This window comes from Ailuropoda melanoleuca, unplaced genomic scaffold (genome assembly GCF_002007445.2).
Source record: "Ailuropoda melanoleuca isolate Jingjing unplaced genomic scaffold, ASM200744v2 unplaced-scaffold8066, whole genome shotgun sequence".
NCBI lineage: Eukaryota > Metazoa > Chordata > Mammalia > Carnivora > Ursidae > Ailuropoda > Ailuropoda melanoleuca.
The window spans coordinates 1-12,004 of NW_023253399.1; the positions used below are offsets into that span (position 1 = coordinate 1).

Genomic DNA, 12,004 nt, shown 5'->3' on the forward strand with positions numbered 1-12,004 from the left:
CCCGGAACGCCGGGATCACGCCCTGAGCCGAAGGCAGACGCTTAATGACTGAGCTACCCAGGCGCCCCTCTGTGTTTCCTTTTTAAATGTAGCTATTAGAAAATTTGAAATTACTTGTGTGGCTCCCATGAGTGGTTTCTGTCAAATTTCTTTTAGAAAATATTCCACTAGAAAATATATTGAGATAAACTCAGCAAAACAAATCACTTTCCTTTTCAAATAAATATGACTATTTCTACTGTAAGTATTAGTTAATTTGCGGGGGGGGGGGATAGCAAGTAATCTCATTACTTAGACCAAGGTTGCAAACTGTGACCTGGGCTGGTCCACTGCCTGTCTTTGTAAATAAAGTTTTATTGGTGCACAGACACATGCATTCATTTATGTCTATGGCTGCAGTTACGTTGTAAAGATGGGATTGAATAGTTGCAACAGAGACCACATGGCCCGCAGAGCCTGAAATATTTACTAGATAGCCCTCTACAGAAAAAGCTTGCTAACTTCCAACTTAAAAGAGACTTCCATGTCATGGGGAGTTGGTATGTGGTTTAAATAAGTAATGTGCCCAGCATGACACTGGATGCATAGGACGACTTATGTTTTAAACTGGGTATTTCATTAATTTTGGGATTGGCTCCTTTAAACAAACACATATTCCTCTGAGCTGAGTTCCCTGACCTGCAGAAGGTATGATGATTACTTCTATTTTAGGGGTTATACACTTGAAACTGAGGATTCAAGCAATTTCCCCAAAGTTGCACAGCTACTTACTTCGAGTTGAGACGGAACACAAGTCAGTTTCACCTGGATCTCAAATTCTTACCCATCTCTCACATGAATGACGCTACAGAGTAAAGAGACGACCTTCAAGCAGGACATTGAAGGTCTTCCCCTCTGAGAAGCCTATGGCCAGCTTCTCTTCCAACGTATGCATATGGTTGCAGTAATGCCACCTTTACGACAAGCCCAGAATCACCTTTGTATGTGACTTTCGGATCTGTGAGTGCCTCTTTTCCTGTGGTCGAGGTGTATTCATGGTAAGAACAGCGGTATATTCCATTGTTGGATTCACAGGGAACATGAGGAGGGCAGGGATGGTCTGCACATGGATCTGCAGAAGAGAGAGAAGAAGGCAGCTCTGGGGGTTCTCTATAGTACTCAGTATTTAATCAATCTAACCCCACTTGAAGTCCTCTCTCTTAAAATGTCCACAAATGACTTCACTCAGTAGTGAGCTAAAATAAAAGATTCTTCTAGGACTGTTCCTAGATACACTTTAAAAGTTTCTTGAGTTAGTTAACAAGCTGGTTAAATCAGTGGAATTCTGTTACTGACACATTAGACAAACAACTTACCATCTCTGCCATCTCCTACCTCCAATCTCATGCACGAAGACAGACAGGATAGCACATGTGCCCTTTTCCTGCCCCACATGCATAACCAGACCTAATTATGGGGAAATCTCGAACTCAGTTGAGGCACATGCTCTAATAGGACTGCCTCGCCTCAACAAAAATGTCAATGTCATGCAAGGAAAAGAAAGGCTAAGAGTAACTGTTCTAGACTAAAGGAGATTAAAGATATACACACACACACGCATATATACATACACACACACATGCATGTATGAAATTATTATAGTATATATCATACATGCAGTATACAAATGTATGTCCTATGTATATGTATTACATACAGCAACTTCTTTCAAGGCAAGTCTCCAAAGGCAAGGGAAACAAAAGCAAAAATGAACTGTTGGGACTTCATCAAGATAAAAATCTTCTGCACTGAAGAGGAAACACTCACAAAACTAAGAGGCAACCTACAGAATGGGAGAAGATATTTGCAAAAATATTTCAGATAAAGGGCTGGTATCCTGGGAAACAAACTGAGGGTGTCAGAGGGAAAGGGGTGGGGGATTGGGCTAGGTCAGTGATGGGTATTAAGGAGGCACGTATTGCATGGAGCACTGGGTGTTACAGACAAACAATGAATCATGGAACATTACATCAAAACTAATGATGTACTGTATGGTGACTAACATAACATAATAAAACATTTTAAAAAAATGTCTATGCTACCCAGAGCATTCAAAGCAATCCCTAACAAAATACCATCAGCATTTTTCATAGAGCTGGAAGAAACAGTCCTCAAGTTAGTATGGAACCAGAAAAGGCTGCAAATAGCCAGGGGAATGTTGAGAAAGAAAAGGAAAGCTGGTGGTATCACAATGCCGGACTTCAAGCTATATCACAAAGCTGTAATCATCAAGACACTCTGGCACTGGCACAAAAACAGGCACATAGATCAATGGAACAGAATAGAGAACCCAGAAATGGACCCTCGGCTCTATGGTCAACAGATCACAAGAGACTCTCTAACGGAAGAAGGACAGTCTCTTCAATAAATGGTGCTGGAAAAATTGGACAGCCACATGTAGATGAATGGAACTGGAACATTTTCTTGCACCAGACACAAACATAAACTCAAAATGGACGAAAGGCCTAAATGTGAGACAGGAATTCATCCAAGTCCTAGAGGAGAACACAGGCAGCAACCCCTTCGACTTTGGCTGCAGCAATATCTTGCTAGACACGTCTCCCCAGGCCAGGGAAACAAAAGTAAACATGAAGTATGGGGAGACATTAAGATAAAAAGCTTCTGCACAGCAAAGGAAACAGCTGACAGAACTAAAAGGCAATCTATGGAATGGGAGAAGATATTTGTAAATGACATATCAAGTAAAGGACTAGTATCCAAGATCTATAAAGAACTTCTCAAACTCAACACCTAAAAAACAAATAATGTGGGCAAGAAATTGGCAGAAGACATGAAAAGACACTTCTCCAAAAAAGACATTAATATGGCCAGGAGACACATGAAGAAATGCTCCACGTTACTTGCCATCAGGGAAATACAAGTCAAAACCACATTGAGATAACACCTTCCACCAGTTAGAATGGCTAAAATCAACAAGACAGGGAACAACAAGTGTTGGCAAGGTTGTGGAAAAAGGGGAACCCTCTTACACTCTTGGTGGGAATGCAAGCTGGTGCAGCCACTCTGGAAAACAGTATGGAGGTTCCCCAAGACGTTCCAAATAGAGCTACCCTATGACTCAGCAATTGCACTACTGGGTATTTACCCCAAAGATACAGATGTAGTGAAAAGAAGGGACACATGCACCCCAATGTTCATAGCAGCAATGTCCACAATAGCCAAACTGTGGAAGGAGCCGAGACGCCCTTCAATAGACAAATGGATAAAGATGTGGTCCATACATACAATGGAATATTACTCAGCCATCAGAAAGGATGAATACCCTCCCATTTGCATCAACATGGATGGAACTGGAGGGGATTATGCTAAGTAAAATAAGTCAGGCAGAGAAAGACAATTATATGGTTTCACTCATATGTGGAACACAAGGAATAGTGTGGAGGATCATAGGGGAAGGGAGGGAAAACTGAATGGGAAGAAATCAGAGAGGGAGAAAAACCATGAGAGACTTTGGACTCCAGGAAACAAACCGAGGGTTACAGAAGGGAAGGGGGTGTGGGGATGGGGTAGCTAGGTGGAGGGTATTAAGGAGGGCACATGTTATGATGAGCACTGGGCGTTATATGGAAATAATGAATCGTTGCATACTACATCAAAAACTAATGATGGACTATATTTTGGCAAACTGAACATAAAAAAAAGATTATCTTTAAAAGCCATTGAAACATGAGAACTACAAGTCCCTAGACTTCCAACTATGTTCCTATGACTGAAATGATACCAAGAGTAGTTCAAGCTCTACAGTTATATTGTATGAAATTATGGGTGCACAAGAATCCGTCTCCCTGAGCTTTGATAGTTACATTTTTTTTTTTTATTTATTTATTCGACAGAGAGATAGAGACAGCCAGCGAGAGAGAGAACACAAGCAGGGGGAGTGGGAGAGGAAGAAGCAGGCTCATAGCAGAAGAGCCTGATGTGGGGCTCGATCCCATAACGCTGGGATCACGCCCTGAGCTGAAGGCAGACGCTTAACCGCTGTGCCACCCAGGCGCCCCTGATAGTTACATTTTGAATAGAGTACTGACGTGCTATAATTATAATATTGAAGCGCTAAGATAATCAAATGCTCAAAACGGGTATTCTGGGCTTCTAAGAGATTTTGTAAATGTCATTAAAATTTTTACTGTATTTCAATTACATCGTCGGAAGACTATTATTATGTATATGTTTCTGTTCACATCTAATCAACTGTCTCTTTGACACAGATAAAATTATTGCCATTGTATCTATTTAATAATATTGATTTTAAAATTAAAAAAAAAATAAAATTAAAAAAAAATGTCAGACAAAATGGAAAACTGTCTTCTCATTACACCCTCGTATGAATCTGGGCATAGTCTTTCATATGAACACAGTACAGAAGTTGTAGAATAACAGTCAATGGAACCACATAAAATTGTTGGTATTTGGCCACTCTGGACCTACGAAAATGGCAGTCAATGTAGCCTATCCTAATTAACCAAGAGTCGCCAAACTCTTAGAAATGATAGCAGACTTTGCAATTGTTGTTGAGGCCATGGGGGCAAGATCACATCCTGATGGACCATTCCCTGTTGCTCTGGGCACTCCCATTCAAATACATGGGACAGTGACTTAAAAAGAGCTTGCTTTTGGTTTCAAGTGCCAACATACCATTGCCTGATGAATTGTGTGTCCTCATGACAAACACCAAGCAGGAGAGCCCTGAGAAAAATAAAAGGAAGAAATTAACATTTCAGGAATCTTCCTTAAATCTTTCAGTGGTCTTCTGAATATTCCTGGGCCACCCACATGTTTCTCCTTGGGACAGATTTTGATTTACAAGATAGAACTTATTGTCTTGATTACAAAGAAGGCAGCAAGTTAAATATAGGTAACTTTGTCATTACCATAGACCCCACTCATACCAGGAAGAATAGTTTGTTCATTTAAATAGGTTCAGTTCACTTTCTCCTAACAACAGGTGGATACATTTCATTAAGGTTTTAATCAATTTTATAAAACTGACAAATCCTAGCAAACTAAATAAAATGGACTTTTCTTTAGAAACTGAGAAACAGGTACATCAGGTTTAAGTTGGTGTGGCTGCAGGCCGATCTGAAAAGACCAACACAAAAAAATATTTACCACTGGAGAGAAAACGTGTGGGGAAATATAGACCAGGATGTGAAGAGTGATCATTTCCAGGTAGTTTTCAATTTTGCTCATCTGCATTGTCTGACTTTTCCTAGAGTAAACATAGATTACTTACATAGCGACTTGGGAAGTACTATTGGGTCTTTTCAGGGAATATAAAATGATACTGAAGAATAAAAGCTGTGAGAGTATTCAGCTTTTGAGAAAAATACCATATGCATCACCACCACCACCACCACCATCAATACAGAAATGCTGCCTTTTCGGTGACACTCACGAATTTTAATCAAGGTGACCACCTGATTATTTTGAAGACAAAGTTCTGCTCTTTAAGCAAAGAGTTTGATTGCCCTAGGAGTTAAAGCACCACCTTATCTTTTTTGTGTGAGTCATTCTGGTTGTTCTGGGGAAACCATTAGACCAGACAGCGCTCCTATTTCCCAAATCTGCCAACCCAACTGCTGAGGAAGGTCATCGGAAAGACGTGACCTCCGAATGACCCATGACTTGGACCCAGGCACTCAGAGCTTCTTCACCCAGTCCCCTGTCCTTACAAAGCAGGTTCTCCTTGCCTTTCCTTCTACCAGAGGCTGCTCCAAGGACATCACCTTGAGATAGTGATGTGGTGTATGCATGACTGAACCCAGTTAAGGCCCCCCTTTCTATATATGTAGACTCAGAAGATTTTGGTGGACGGGTGTGGGGATCCATTTGTCTTGCTGTTGCCCAAGTCAAACCCCATATGTAAGTTCCCTTTGCTTATTGAAACTGCCACCTCCCAACCTGGACTGGCCAGTCTTCTTCTTCAGTCTCTCTGCCCTGGAGTAATGGGGCCTGTTTCAGATGACACCTGCGAACTTCCCAAAATGGAGGGTTGTGAACCACTATCAATTCCACAGTCAGTATAAGGGGAACAGATCCCTCCCCTACAGCCCAGTTGGTAGGGGCCAGGTCAATGTTCCTGAGAGGTAGCTGGACCCAGGTGGTCAGTGACAGGTGTGGTTCCTGCAGAGCTAGAGTGCCTTCCCCTAATGGAACTGGAACAGACTGACCACTCCCTAACACTTTCCTCTCTGCTCACCTTGTCCTGTAACTCTGGCTTAGATTTTACCAGGGGGAAGAGGGAAGAGGAGAAGAAATAATAGGAGAGCAGAGGGGAAGGTGGAACATGGGGACCCATAAGCACGGGTGAGGCTCCATGGAGACTGAAGAAGCAATGTGTCCTCTCCTGATTCTGAGAGTGTGGATTCCCGAATTCAACCTCTCTGTGGAAGCCTTTCTCATACCCATCCAATTCAATGGTGGTTCTGAAGCTGACCTCATAAAAACAGAGCTGAGTAAGAATTAACCCTTGATAAGTGACTTCCAGGTAAGACCATCTCATGGATTCTGCCTGACATTCTGAAGAATAGAGCCTCTTCTCAGCCCCATTTGACAGCACAGGAATGTGAGCGTCACGGTGGTTCAGGAACTTGTCCAAGATAACACAATGCGGAAGCAACAAAGCCCAACTGCCACTGGCTGTTTTCGTTAAGTGCTCCTTCTACCTTGGTTTATGGGATCTCACCCCTTTTATTAACACTGCATTTACTACACCAATAGTCCTGGGGACCAGAAGGTGTTCTATATTGTGCCAGAGAGAGAGGAGAGAATGTGCGTGGTAAGATTCCCTCACTGCCCATTTGGAATAGATTCTTTCAACAGGACACAGAGAAATCAATTCTCTTTAGACTCTATTTTTATGACTCAGGACTCCACGAAGAGGCTCATGGACTGGCCCCAAACTCCCCAAATTCCATGTCCTTGGTCAACTTCAGATGTTCATATATACATGCTGACAAGTCCAGAGAAGGGAGATGCTCCATACTGAAACTTAAGAAAAAAAATCAACAAGACCAATGGTCAAAAATTTCATGGAGATTTTGAGTTTGCTGCCAATGAATCTCCCCATGAAGTTTTTTTGTCCCCCCCTCCCCAATTGGGCGCAGTTTTGTTGTTGTTGTTGTTGTGTGAGCTCGTGCCATTTGAATTTTTTTTTTTTAATTCTCACACCTTCTTTCAGGTAATGTTCCTCATTCTCGGCACTACTGATATTTTAGCTTGGTTAATTCCTTAATGAAGGGTCTGGCCCATGTACTGGAGGGTGTGGGGTGGCACCCCAGGCCTCCACCCACTAAATTCCAGGCACACCCTTGTCCCGAGTCACGGCCACCAAAACTGTCTGCAAGCATTTTACTATGTCCCCTGTGGGGACACCAAACTGCCCCCATTTGAGAACCACTACTTTCAATGTTGTTTTTACTTCCAAGGACATTAGACAGTGTATCTGAAAGCAAATGAAAACCATTGAAATGTTGGTTGTATCTGTTAACACACACTTAGAAATCTGGACGTGCCCCTCCCAGGAGATGCCCCTCAGGCCAGCCCTCCACCAGCTCAACTGAATACTATAGCTGTTCTAGAACCAAAGAAAATAAGATGTTGAACACTCACCACACAGAAGAAAGTTTGTCCTCTTGGCCATAGCTCCTCCAGCTTCTAACTGATAACTGATAACAGAAAGGGAACTGTAGAGTCTTATTTCCTATTTCTCAAGGAGTCCTGGGGGTTCAAGAGGACCACAGTCTGTTGGTGTAATTTCCACGGGTCAAGTCAAAGTCTAATTAAAGGCAACATCATGGAGGAGGGAAAAGATGGCAGAGGAGTAGGGGTCCCCTTTTGCAGCTGGTCCCCTGAGCCAAGCTGGATAGGTACCAGACCATCCTGAACACCCACGGAATCAACCTGAGATGCAGGAAGGTACATCTGGATCTCTACAAACGAACATCTCCAGTGCTGAGTATTGAGGTACGAAGCCGGGAGCCGTGAATCTGCGCACAGATACTGGAAGATAAACGGAAGGGGGAGGGAGCTGCCACACTCGGGCACTGGGAAGCAGTAGTCACCTGCACTGGGGAGCGGGCCGGACTCCCAGACAGTCACCGCGAGAGAACAGACTGATACCGGGAGCCTGGGAACGTGCGTGTGCGACCAGACTGAAATCCGGCACTCTGGAGCGCTCACTGGAACAAGACTAAATCCAGGAGCTTGGGAGCGCATGCGTGACCAGACTGAAAACCGGCGCTTCGGAGTGCGCGCGAACCACACTGAAACAGGGAGCTCGGGAGCGCACTTGGGAACCGGGGCGGCTGGCAGCTGGAGGTGTTAGAAGCACAAAGGACAGAGATGTGCTGGCCCTGGAAGTGAGGGCTGGGACACGGGCTGTGGGGCGCACAACCCGGGATGCTGCAGGGTTTTTAGCAGCACCGACAGAAACAGAGTTAAAGAGGCCAGGAGAGCTCAGTGGAGAGCGGACTGCGATCTCTCTGTTCTCAGACAGAGGCTGGGATATGGCCACTGCTGCTCTGACTCTCAGAAGAGGCACAGCAAACTGCCAGGGAAAGCCGCCACAGAACAAAAGCCTGGAAATACCAGTTCACATTGTGCCCATCCCCATCCTCTGACTCTCAGAAGAGGCACAGCAAACTGCCAGGGAAAGCCGCCACAGAACAAAAGCCTGGAAATACCAGTTCACATTGTGCCCATCCCCATTCCCCCCTCGCAGGGGACACAGAGACTCTACCCAAACAGGGTTGCCTGAGCATCAGCGCATCAGGCCCCTCCCCCAGAAGGCAGGCTGAAAAATCAAGAAGCCCACATCCCTAAGGTCCCTATAAAACAAGTGCACACTGTCTGGGTCCTGGTCAAGAATTTGGGCTCTGGGCAACCCCACAACCTCTCTTCATCAGAATGATGAGAAGGAGAAATCCCCCCCAGCAAAGAAAAGATAATGAGTCTGTGGCCTCTGCCACAGAACTGTTGGATATGGATATAACCAAATTATCAGAAATGGCGTTCAGAGTTACAATGGTCAAGATGATGTGTAGACTTGAAAAAAACATTAACGAAAATATTAACGAGAATATAGAATCTCTAAGGGCAGAAATTAAAAATGCTATGAATCAAATGCTGTCAAAACTAGATGCTCTGACGGCCAGGGTAAATGAGGCAAAAGAACGAACTAGTGAATTGGAGGATGGGATGGTAGAAGAGAAAGCTAAAACAGAAACTTGGGTCAAAAAAATCCAATCTCAAGAATGTAGGTTACGGGAGATTACTGACTCAATGAAACATTCCAATGTCAGAATCATGGGCATCCCCAAGGGAGTGGAGAAAGAGAGAGGTCTAGAAGAGATATTTGAACAAACTGTAGCTGAAAACTTCCCTAATCCAGCAAAGGAAACAAGCATTCGTGTCCAAGAGGCAGAGAGGGCCCCTCCCAAGGTCAACCATGACAAACCTACGCCATGTCACATCACGTCATAGTGCAATTCGCAAGTATTAGATCCAAGGATAGAGTATTGAAAGCAGCCAGGGCGAAGTAATTTCTCACGTACAGAGGCAAAAATATTAGAATAACATGAGACATGTCTACACAGACCTGGAATGAGAGGAAGAGTTGGCGGGATATTTTTAAAGCTCTATCCGAGAAAAACATGCAGCCAAGGATCCTTTATCCAGCAAGGCTGTCATTCAGAATTGATGGAGAGATAAGGACCTTCCAGGATTGGCAGAAATGGACCAAATTCATAACCATGAAACCAGCCCTACAGGAGATATTAAGGGGGGGGTTCTATAAAAGAAAAAGGCCCCAAGAGTGATACAGAACACAAATTAACAATCTATAGAAACAAAGACTTTACAGGCAACATGACATCATTAAAATCATATCTCTCAATAATCACTCTCAGTGTGAATGGCGTAAATGCTCCCATAAAATGCCACAGGGTTGCAGATTGGATAAAAAGACATGACACATCCATTTGCTGTCTACAATAGACTCATTTTGAACCTAAAGATACATCTAGACTGAAAGTGAAGGCATGGAAAACCATTTTTCATGCCAATGGACCTCAAAAGAAAGCTGGGGTAGCAATTCTCATATCAGATAGATTAGATTTTAAACTAAAGACTGTAGTTAGAGATACAGAAGGGCACTATATTATTCTTAAAGGATGTATCCAAAAAGTGGATATGACAATTATAAATATCTATGCCCCAAAACAGGGGAGCAGCAAGATACACAAGCCAACTCTTAACCAGAATAAAGAGACATATAGATAAAAATACGTTAATAGTAGGGGACCTCAACCCTCCACTGTCAGCAATAGACAGATCACCTAAGCAGAAAATCAACAAAGAAACAAGAGCTTTGAATGACATACTAGACCAGATGGACTTCATAGATATATACAGGACACTACACCCCAGAACAACAGAATACTCATTCTTTTTGAATGCACATGGAACTTTCTCCAGAATAGACCATAGACTGGGTCACAAAACAGGTCTCAACCGATACCGAAAGACTGAAATTATTCCCTGCATATTCTCAGAACACAATGCTTTGAAATTGGAACTCAATCACAAAGAAAAATTTGGAAGAAACTCAAACACTTGGAAACTAAGAACTATCCTGCTCAAGAATGATTGGGTAAACCAGGAAATCAAAAATCAATTTAAACAATTTATGGAGACCAACGAGAATGAAAACACAACAGTCCAAAACCTATGGGACACTACAAAGGCAGTCCAAAGGGGAAAATACATACCCATCCAAGCCTCACTCAAAAGAATAGAAAAATCTAAAATGCAGTTTTTATATTCTCACCTCAAGAAGCTGGAGCTGGAACAGAAGAACAGGCCTAACCCATGCATGAGAAAGCAGTTGATCAAGATTAGAGCAGAGATCAATGAATTAGAAACCAGGAGCACTGTAGAGCAGATCAACAGAACTAGAAGCTGGTTCTTTGAAAGAATAAATAAAATCGATAAGCCACTGGCAACACTTATTCAAAAGAATAGAAAAGGACCCAAATTAATAAAATTATGAATGAAAGGGGAGAGGTCACAACCAACACCAATGAAATAGGAAGGATCATTAGAAACTTTTATCAACAGCTTTATGCCAATAAATTAAACAACCTGGAAGAAATGGATGCCTTCCCGGAAACCTATAAACGACCAAGACTGAAACAGGAAGAAATTGATTTTTTAAACAGACCGATTAATTATGAGGAGATTGAAGCAGTGATCAAAAACCTTCCAAAAAACAAGAGTCCAGGGCCTGACGGATTCCCTGGGGAATTCTACCAAACATTCAAAGAAGAAATAATACCAATTCTCCTGAAGCTGTTTCAAAAAAAAGAAACAGAAGGAAAACTACCAAATTCATTCTATGAGGCCAGTATTACCTTGATCCCCAAACCAGGCAAAGACCCCATCAAAAAGGAGAATTACAGATCGATATCCCTNAGACCGATTTCTCTAATGAATATGGATGCCAAAATCCTCAACAAGATCCTTGCTAATAGAATCCAACAGTACATTAAAAGGATTATCCATCATGACCAAGTGGGACTCATACCTGGGATGTAAGGGTGGTTCAACATTCACAAATCAATCAGTGTGATACATCATATCAACAAGAAAAGAGTCAAGAACCATATGATCCTCTCAATTGATGCAGAAAAAGCATTTGACAAAATACAGCATCCTTTCCTGATTAAAACACTTCAGAGTGTAGGGATAGAGGGTACATTCCTCAATTTCATAAAAACCATCTATGAAAAGCCTACAGCGAATATCATTCTCAATGGGGAAAAGCTGGAAGCCTTTCCCTTAAGATCAGGAACACAACAAGGATGCCCACTCTCGCCACTATTATTCAACACAGTACTAGAAGTCCTTGCAACAGCAATCAGACAACAAAAAGGGATAAAATGTA

At 42.6% G+C, this 12,004-nt stretch overlaps 1 long non-coding RNA gene across 1 annotated transcript; it reads right to left on the minus strand.

The window, feature by feature from the left end:
- Nucleotides 1-39: 39 nt before the first annotated feature.
- LOC117800801 lies at nt 40-7,908 on the minus strand. Its single transcript, XR_004623175.1, has 3 exons — nt 7,672-7,908; nt 4,696-4,746; nt 40-1,111 (listed from the first exon to the last, which is right to left on the minus strand). It is a non-coding gene; the product is annotated as an uncharacterized LOC117800801 (long non-coding RNA).
- Nucleotides 7,909-12,004: the final 4,096 nt, after the last annotated feature.